The sequence below is a fragment of the Montipora capricornis genome, chromosome 3 (assembly GCF_036669925.1).
Source record: "Montipora capricornis isolate CH-2021 chromosome 3, ASM3666992v2, whole genome shotgun sequence".
Classification (NCBI taxonomy): Eukaryota; Metazoa; Cnidaria; class Anthozoa; order Scleractinia; family Acroporidae; genus Montipora; species Montipora capricornis.
The window spans coordinates 63,232,831-63,243,320 of record NC_090885.1 but is presented as its reverse complement, the minus strand read 5'-3'; the positions used below and the strand labels follow the sequence as shown (position 1 = coordinate 63,243,320).

Sequence of the window (10,490 nt, the reverse complement as noted above, 5' to 3'; positions counted from 1 at the left end):
AATTGCTTACTTTGAATTTGTAATAATCAAAGGCAAGTAAAAACAAAACTTTGAAAAGTCAAGAAAAAGGGTTTCATAATCTATTGATCAGAAGTGATTTTATAGGCTCTTGTAAGTGTTATTTCTTTTGAATTATCAAACAAAATATTTGTTTATTTTTTTTTAATTTTGCTGAGTCTGCTTGTAGTGATAAATCCAAATTTTGTGATTATTTTGGCACAGTCCCCTTCAATGCAAGTTCTCCAATTTGAGCAAGTAGCACATTTGGATGACGCGGTGTTTCCTTTCCCATTTTGTTAACTGATTTTCAGCGGCACATAATCCTGAAGTTCGAACTTCATCTTTTTCTTCTTCCCTTTCTGGTGTATGATAACTACAAAAGGCAGACTGCTGGCTGCCTGCAAATAGCGCTGATAAGCAGTATTTAAGGTTAAACACCCATTTCAAACAGTGCTGATAAACAGTATTTACGCCTCAGGACCCATTTTTGAGCGGTTAGCTTTCAATAACTGTGATTCAGGGTTAGTCTGTAGTCCGCGGTCTGCAGTTTGCAAGTGTCAGACACCGCTCTCCTTTAATGTCAGGCTCATCCTGCCACTTTTGCAAATTATTTACCATTTTCATGTCCTGTATTTGATGTAGCTGTGACTTGTCCACTCATTTGTGGTTTTTTAATTTCTTTTCTCCGAGAGATTCCGAAAATCACTTCATACGGCATTTTGCCAATTGTTCTGTGAATGGTTATGTTTTTTTTACAAGCGGTTTCTCCAAGATGATGACACCAGTGGTTCGGAGACGAGTTCTTTTCTTGATTAAACTGCAACGGTTATCTTTTGTTGTTCTATTTGCCCGTGCCACCATCATTTTTCACTGTGGGACGCTGTGTTTGCGGCGAAAATCCGTTTGTTATCATGACTAGAAATGATGCCTTGTTCCTGGTGTATTTTGCATAGCGACGTAAATTTTTGACTATTAAATTTTTGACTATTAACTTTATGTCATTTACGCATGTCCTAAATGGTGGTTGTCGTGAAGGCTTGGAAATAGCTTAACCTCATTGGTAGAAAAAAAACTAGGCGAGTTCAGTTGCTGAATCGATGGCTTAGTGGGTAATACGGAGGAGAAGTAATCTCGGACGTCCAATGGCGCGAGGGTTCGAATCCTTGGAGCGGCATGGAATGTTGTGAAAGCTCAAGGTAAGAGGCACAGTCCGTTGGTAGTAAGCAAGGACAGTAAAGATGAAGGGAAGGGAGAGACGGTAAGTGGAAGAAGAACGGATGGCAAGGGAAAGGCGGAAAAGGGTGTTTTCTTTTTATTCCCCCTAAAAATACAGGCCCCTTTTTTTATTACATCCCCCAACAAAAAGGAAACCCTTTTTTAGACAGTTTATAATAACCTAGGTTGAAAAACTTTGACCTAGATAGAAAAAAATCAACCTAGGTTGAAATTGAATTAAGCTGAATTTTAATTCAAGCTGTAACAAATTGCTTTGGTTTATGATTATTTGACTCAGTGATTGGTTCAAAGTTCGCGCGCCACTTTTCAACCAATCACAAGAGAAATAAACCAATCGTGGCTCGCGCGCGTGCACATTTGCCCGCTCTTTGTGTCGTCTACGTGTAATTACTTCGAGTTTTCATTGGTTTACCAGATTGTCTCCGCCCTTTTTGACTGGCCAAAGTAATTACTTTGGTTTTGGTTTTACGACACTCGATTAAAACTCGCTCTAATGCAGCCGTAAATGGTCATGACAATATATGGAGTCGAAAAGTGCTTTCTGCTGATTTGCACTGGGTAGTTGGGAATATCACTCGCTTAAATGGTTTCATGTTTTGAAATTGTTTGGTTGTTGCTCCTGTAGAATGTGATGCAAGTTTTGAAAGCTGGGATGCAGTCTTTTGCTGGAAGCCAGCGAATGGTGGATGTTCTTATATGTTCATATGTGAATCTCGGCATTATACAGTGAAAACCCGCATATAAGAACCTAGTGATGTAAAAACCTACAGGCTGAAATTTGGTATTTAAATAAAAATATAAGAACATTTTCAGCCTGGCAAAGAAAAATAGGTTCTTGTACAAAAAAATCACTCCAATTTTGATGGTCAAAATTCTGGATTTAAATTGTGTGAGAAACTTCGGAAAAAAGGTTACTGTGTATGTTATTGTTTAGCAAACAAGGCAAGTTGTTGTTGAAAATACAAGTGCTAAACCATTATGTATTTAGCGGTACAATATTTCTGCCAATGGTTACGTTACAGGTAACTTTGAAACTCAGGTTGAAGTGATTTCAACCTAGGTAAATTTAATCAGGTTTAAATTAGGTTGAAATTGAAAGTAGGAAACACCAACAAAAAGTCCCTCAATTGTTAGCAAGTACGTGTATATTGTTAAGTAAATCGGTGCTGGAAGTAAGGGGATGTGGTTAGCGTACGTTTTTCATGAGTTAGTCTGTAAAACCGCCTTTGCTTGTTATTAAGCCTAAGCAATGATTTAAATGGTTAGCATTAAGGTTGGGGTTAGGCATACTGTTCATGATAACCAATTCTGCATTTTTTAATCTCAGAGCAGCAGAAAAACAAAACCTTGTTTAATAAGAATTACCTTCATGTGACTTTGTTTTTTTTTTGTTTTTTGTTTTTTTTTTCTGGTTTTTGGAAGGAAAGAGACATCCAAAATTTGACTTTTTATAAGGTAGGTTATTGAATCGAATGATGGACAGTTACTTGTAAAAATGTAGTTCAGCAGAAAGCCCCTTAGTGGATAATTGTGAAATTTACACAATTTGTGAATCAAAACGTTGAAATACGAGGTAGTAGATTGTATTCACCAAGTTTGAAGGATGTAGCTTTCCTATAAGTCGCTGAGCTAATTTTTTTTAATTTTCCATACATTCGATCTTTAAATTTTTTTCCCGCGAACCGCGTCTAGACGTTTGTCTACCCAGCCAAATTTACAGACAAATGTGTGGAAAATTCAAAAAATTAACTGAGCGTCTTCTAGCCAAGCTACATCCTTCAGACTTAGTGAATACAATCTTCTACCTAGTATTTTAACGTTGCGATTCAGAAATTGCGAAAAATTCAATTTTGGAAGAAGTTATTTGCCATCGGATTCCCATACAAACACTGTAATTTCTGATCCGCTTTGCCTACCCGTCAAGATGGCGTCCAAAACCGTGATAAGGCCTATTGTGTTTGCGATGACATGAATATGTACATGGTAAGTTTCTAAGGTCCATTAGATCCATTTGCAAATGTGTTAGGAATCCTCTTTCTTGAATAGGGGCTGGCACAGGCTGTTTTTGCCTGCTGGTGATCGACTTTTGTTCCTCGTTTATTGAGCAGAGTGACACAAAGAGTTGTATTACTTCTTGGGATACTGACTCGTAGTTTCGCTTGATATACTTGTCCATCTTCAGTTGCCTGAATTACTTTTCCATTCTTGGATAGTATTTTGCCCCCTCCAGTTTCCATCATTTTCTTTTGATAATTGCTACATCTTGACTTGTCAGATTTGTTCTGACAAGTCTTTACTGTCTTTTTTACGTGTTTCTAACCACTTCACTGCATCGTTGTAAACGTTGTCGTCAATAAAAAGGATTATTTTACTTGCTTTTGTCTTTCTGGAAGCTTTAACTCCACCCAATTTTTTGTAGAATATCTCTGAAATTCACCACAACTTGGGTTAGCCATTTTACGAATTGTACAGGGCCACGCATTGCGCAAGAGTAAACTTTTGCATAAATTACTATGCCCAAGTTCTGTGTGGTTTAGCGGTTAGTTACGGCGAAGGGCTCAATACTAAGGGATGTCAAAGGTGCCCGGTTCAAGTCTCGGTAAGTGCAGTTGAAAGCGACTTCTTTCTCTCATGTACACATTGTAGTACATTGTACACAAAGTAGTCAGTGGTAGGTATGACAAATGGCTCAGGCGATGGAAGGTCGCAGAAGGATAGGGACAGACAGAAAGAGAGTAAGAAAAGAGAGGAAGAGAGTAGAGAGGAAAGTGAGAGGAGGGAAAGGCGATTTTTTGGTTTTTTGTTTTGTTTTCAACCCCCCTAAAAAAACTGTGCCCCCATTTTTTTAAACACACCCCATAAATAAAATCCCTTTTCAAACGGTTGATAAATAACCAAGGTTAATTAAATTCACCTAGTGATTTAAATTTACCTAGTTTGATTTACATTAACCTAGTTTGATTTAAATAAACCTGAATTCAATTTTAACCTGTAACATTTACACTAGGACAACCTCTGAAGAAAAAGAACCTATTAAGAACCTAATCAGCCTGAATTGTGAAAAACTACTCTAAAATATAAGAACCTGTTCATCCTGACCTCGAAAATAGCAGGTTCTTATTTGCGGGTTTTTACTCTATTGCTGCTCTTTTATGGCTTGCAAGTTTTTCTGGGAGATTAACTTAAAAGGACATTGTCATTCCTGACTACCCAATGCGAAGACCTTAAATACATATTTGTGCCGCCAAGAGCTTTTCGCATTGTTTTGGGCGACTTTCTGAAGACACCGTGTCCAAACCTGAAAAACCGGAGAGCTTTTTCAAGTTTCTGAATCTCTTCCTTGGCTGCAAATAACAAAGGATAGGTTCAGCGCACTTCAATGGTTATTGGCAACAAAACTATAGCTACAGCAATATTGTTTTTTCTTCATTGATGCAAAGACATCTTTATTGTTTTGAAGTTTGAATAAAATAGTGACACGACCCCTTCAATAATCATGTGAGACTTAACATGCATGGATAATCCCGCTCTAAAATCAAATAACATGAAACAATAAAGAAGTCCTTTTTATTCAGCTTTACACACTAATTATTTATTGCAGAATTGAAGCATTACACCACTCTAAAGGATTACGACATTGCAGTTTGTATTTGAGAATGGAACATTTTAAGACATGATATTCTCGTTTCTGCTTCACATGTTTCTTGGCATATAAAACTGGGTTGCTTACTCATTGCCTAGGCCATTTATTTCTAATTTAAAGAGGTCTCTTGATCAGGAGGAGTTTAACGGCCATGATGGCTGGAAGTCTCAGCCAAATATTGATGTCTTTGCTTCTGCACTAAATACGAAATTGGATCCATTCGCTCCAGATGCTTTTAGCTTTTAGCAGGTCTAATCAGTCCCCCTTTCTGTCTGTCATCCGGGGGTTTAATAAAGATTTGTATTGGTGCTCCTTACTGCTCCGACATGAACAAAATAACCTTAGCATTCCATGCTGTTACAACTTGCCTTTGCTCAACAGTTTTTTGTTTCCCAAACTAACCAATAGTCTCCTAATAGCCACCACGTAATCCAATTTTCGGGACAGTTTACATCAGTCTGAGTAGTCCTGTTCCGGGACTATCTCTTACCCCGCCCTGAAAACGGGCCAGGCGGGAAAAGGGAGAGTCCTGTATTACTTGCAGGCGCATGCTCGGAATGAGCCAATCATATTGCATTAGATGCCAGACTGGATATATAAATAAAGGGAACCTTGAAACTCCGACAAAAAATCGTATATGGAAATTACTGTGTGTTTCGCAGTGTCAGGAAAGGGAACACCTAAATTATGCCTCGTCGTGACCAAACGAGGAGAAAAAACCCCGATCGCAGTGATGCTGGAAAATTATCGCCCAATAAATGTAGCGACCGAGAGAAGATCGCAATAAACCGATTTAAAGGCTGAACTAGTTAATATAGCATAGGATTTCACTAAGCGACAAAACAGCTCGGAGTCAGAATTTCATTTTGTCTGCAGCACTTTACCTCTAACAATAACTTTCAGAAGGAAAGTGCTTTTAAGTAGCAACAATCAAAGCAAGGTGACACACGTTTTTAAGAAGCATTTTTAAAATTCACGAATAAATTTTGACCAAAAAAAAAATCGTGACAATTAACGTCCGAATAATCAATGTTTGACTGTGCATATATATGTATCAATTTAATAGGAACATTATTGCTTCATCATTGCGTTATCAACACAAACTGGTATGCAAAGAAACAAATAGTCCCGGTTGTGATTCAATTTCGTTTAACTTTTTATCTAACTTTATCAGGAATAATGCTCAGTTTTTCTGTCATGCAATCGTCTTTTAGCTTTTCCGATATAAAAATCATTGCAGTCTCAACAGGCAGCTCTACATAAAACCTTAGCCATTTGGCCACGGCCCTAAGTCTGTCCTTGTAAGGAAAGAAAGATTTAATGCGACAAGTGCTTTGAAAAAATTTTCTAAGGAAAAATAGTCTGAGTAAATTACTCTACTCTAATTACTCCAAAAAAAATACTCTGTTTGTCACCGGTGTTTGTGTATTATTCCTGATAAAACTGAGAGTATTTACAACATTTTTACTTGACTGTTTTATTTTGGGTATCCAAACAATTTGTCCCCGATTTTGAAAAAAATTGGTAGGCCTAAACTCCTGAAACAATCACAGTTTCAATAATTACTGTGCAACTCAAATATGTGTTCACTGAATCAGTGCAATTATCACATAACTAGATCGACAGAAGTAATGAACAATAAATAAGAGTTCCGGCAGGAGATTTATTATAATTAGTCTTCGTTGAGCGATTCACATCCACGACCTACATACAGTATATTTGTAAGTTTCAAGGAGTCTCGGGAGAGCAATTAAATCAAAATTTGATATTTTTCTGCGCCAACATCATGCAGCTGTTCAGTTGGGTTTCAGGCACGAAATTGCATACTTTCATATGTCATCCATCTGATCTTCCACGATTGGAACTCACGATAAAATGGACTGATTTACAATTAACATCGGACTCGGATCGAAGAAAATCGCAAACATATTAAAGGAACAACCATGTAGCAAACAGACTTGCCAAATCCTGTTGCAGGTTTAACAAAATCATCATTACCGGTAACGACTGCATGAATAGCTTGCAGTGGCATTTCTTAAACGCGAGATCAATTGCCTCCAGAAACGTGGCGTTATAATTTCCTTCCACATTATCCCCATGTATCCAGTGTAAAAGCAATCGGAATAAACTATGCCCAAATAAGGAATCTTTTTCCCAATATGCTTTTTCCCCCCAGTTTTGGGGGGAAAAATGGCGTCATTCCGAGCAGGCGCCTGCAAGTTATACAGGACTCTCTCTTTTCCCGCCTGGGTTCCAGGCCCATTTCAGGGCGGGGCAAGAGGGAGCCCCGGAAATGTCAGGACTACGGGCTGAGTGGACGTTGTCCGGATCTGCGAAGGAATTTTCTGATAAAACCGCTGTCAGAATCATCATCGGTTACGGCCTACTGGGACTAACAAGCAGTTTGAGTGTGATGTTGTCGCTGGTGTGCACAAAGACAAGATGATATACTTCAACCATCTATAAGTGAGATTGACAATTTCCTTGCTGAGTGCTCGGCTGATGGCAAAATCTATAGTACCATTATTACTTACCAATCAGCTTTGTCCTCTATCTTCTTTAACGTAAAGGACGTTACTGTGGGTTCGCATCCACTTATTATCAGATTTAATTTAATTTAAGGACCATGGCTACTATTGATATTGCGCATTCGTTCTGCGCATGTTCGGATACTCGGGTTTCCTATCGGTGATGCTTACTAATGCTGGGATATTTTTGCGCGGTTTAAAACTATGCAGAGAAAGTAGATCTTAGTAAGTACTCGGTATCCAAAAAGAAAATTGGGGGTAACCGTGCATTCTTTAGAGATAATTAAGCTTCAATTTGAGAAAGAGCGCCATACATTGCTTTGTATTTTAGAGCTTTTTACAAGTATTGTTCATGAATTATCTTTGCCAAATGCGTGGTTACCCGCAATTTTCTTTCTTGATTTCGTTAACACTTGTTAAGATCTACCTTTCCTCCATAATCATAAATCGGGGCAAAAATACCTTTGAATTAGTAGGCACCGTCCTTAAAAGGGAGTGTATATTATCCCTGGCTCTCCCCGTCCCCCCTCCCCCCCCCTCCAACTCTCACATGTCAATTGTAGACATAGGACCGGTGCAACACTTGATAACGATTATTTAATGAAACTAAGATCAAAACTCTACGAAACGATTACAGTTGACATGCTTTGACCGGTCACTGTCCTGACAATCTCCCCTTTTCATATGCTCGATCGCATTACCTATTGTAATTTTTCCTTAGCCACTTTGAAAAATACGATAATACTCTTTGTTTACCCTCCAACATTTTGCATAAGGATTGTTTCCAGCTTCTCTTGGGACTTACAATGGCCCCAAGAGAAAATAAAAACAATTCTTGCGAAAATTTTGGAGGGCAAACAAAGAGTATTATGGTAGTTTTGAAAGTGGTCTATTGTTACACTACACAATGCACAGTTCCACCACTGATTAACATGGATGTCTCTGGTCATTGAAATTTAAAGAGGCAGTGTCACGCTATTCCAGTCAAACTTCAAAACACTGAAATATGTTTTTTTGCATCAATCAAGATAAGACAATAATGGTGTAGTTTTGTTGCTAATAACGATTGAAGTGCACTTATGCTATTCGGTTTGTTATTTGCATCCATGGATGGAGAGAATGGAAATGGATTGAAACTTGAAAAAAACTGGCTATGTTTTCAAGTTTGGAGATGGTGTCCGCAGAAAGTCGCCAGAAACTAAATACCAATAGCTCTTTGTGCAATAAATATATTTATAATCTTATCAGTGGGTTGTCAGGAATGTTTTACGTGTGAGCTAAAGTACTACTTTAGATCGGTTTTTATTCAGTTTTGACCTAAAAATTTAACATGACAGTGCCCCTTTAATTTAAAACTGTAATTCTGTGTTCATTGTCGTCAGCTGTTCGAGTTCAAACATCGAGTGCATTACACATCGGCTTTATGAATACATCAAATATTTCTGGGACATTCCCCCAACTTTTGCTATGTCCGAGAATTTAAAAAAGTCTAGAACTGTGATTGACCTTAGAAAGTAGAATTTCTCTCTTCACCAGTTAGCAAGGTATCTCCCTAGGGACTTACGGAATTCACCTTCTCTGGAGACATTTAAAAGAGGACTAAAGACTTATTTATTTAACCAATAATCTTAACTTTTTGCATCTTAACTTAACTATTTTATTTATTTTTCTATATTTGTAAATTTGTAAGGGCATTGAGACATAGTGTAATGCCCCAGAACTGCATTATTATTATTATTATTATTATTATTATTATTATTATATTACGTATTGACAGTCTAAAAGAATCCGTAAGTTCTGGATTTGTTTCATTTATCATATAGTACTACATATAGCTGTGTTTGGCCACGTGGAACGGTAGCGACATGGATCAAATCGGCTGCCGGTTAGATACCCGCATGGCAGGGTACTTTGAATTTGCATAACTGTCCTATAATGCGGAGCATATGAGAAAAGAATTGAAAAACTTGACAGGAAGTAATTCGCTTGAAGTGTAAATGTAATTGTAATTCTCTGAAGATATGTGGAGCATTACGGGATAACCCTACCGTCCCTAGCTTTTCATGCACCCAACAACAAGTTGTTGTTTCCACCAGTTGAATCGGACCTGCGCCACATAGACCGATTGCATAAATGGCGGCCAAAAATGTGTTCTTTTGTTGATGTGCTAATTAGACTCACTAGCCTCGCTCTCGAACGACATTTCTATTGCAGTTCGTCCATGCAAACGAGGCTGGTGAGTCTAATTAGCACATAAACAAAAGAATACGTTTTTGGCGGCCATTTATGCAATCGGTCTATTGTTTACCAATCTATGAATATCTTTGGCCGATGGTGTCCGTTACGTGCCCGTTGATTTGCAATAGCTCTTATGCGTGATGACGTCTGATTAGTTAATTTCATCACCAAGCCTTGAATTCGAAAATGGAGCTTGTATATTTTAGCATGAGAAAAGTTGTAACTTTAATTTTTATTTAAGTGACTAGTCGTTCTAGCCACTGGAGCACTTATTGGGGACACTGTAAACGGAAATTAACAATTAACGCATAGCAAGTCAAATGTTGGTTTTTGAGGAGAGGGGAAAACCGGAGTACCCGGAGAAAACCTCTCGGTGCAGAGTAGAGAACCAACAAACTCAGCCCACTTATGACGCCGAGTCTGGGAATGGAACCCGGGCCACACTGGTGGGAGGCGAGTGCTTTTACCACTGCGCCATCCCACTTACAAACAATCATGAATAATTATGTGCAAACGTGGCTTGGTGGTGAATTTTGAGCCTATGCCGTCATCATGCATTTGCCTTATTGAATGGCTTTGAAGTGTGACCGCTCACCTTTTAGTTACTTAGTTACTTAGGAAGTATGTATAATTAACCAATGATGCAAGCTTATCGAAAGAGAGTTGGAGAGTCAAGGAAAACGTTCCAACTGTCTATCACAAAATGTTTAAGAGACGGCAGAATTCGTCATAATTTTTTCGCAAAAAAATGAGTTGCAACGAAGCCCAAGGCAAACACCCGCGAAGATTGTTGTTCTCGACTAGAGGAATGGGTGTGAATCGTTTGGTGACACCTTTTAAAAGTT

At 38.2% G+C, this 10,490-nt stretch overlaps 1 protein-coding gene across 4 annotated transcripts in view; it reads right to left on the bottom strand.

Annotated features, from left to right (window-relative positions):
• Positions 1-7,989: 7,989 nt before the first annotated feature.
• LOC138043666 (adenosine receptor A2b-like) overlaps positions 7,990-10,490 on the bottom strand; it is a 25,625-nt gene continuing 23,124 nt past the window's right edge. For all 4 annotated transcript variants that reach the window (XM_068890044.1, XM_068890045.1, XM_068890041.1 and 1 more), the window contains one exon: positions 7,990-10,490. This exon is cut by the window's right edge and continues 577 nt beyond it. The gene's annotated coding sequence lies outside the window, so the exon portion shown is untranslated.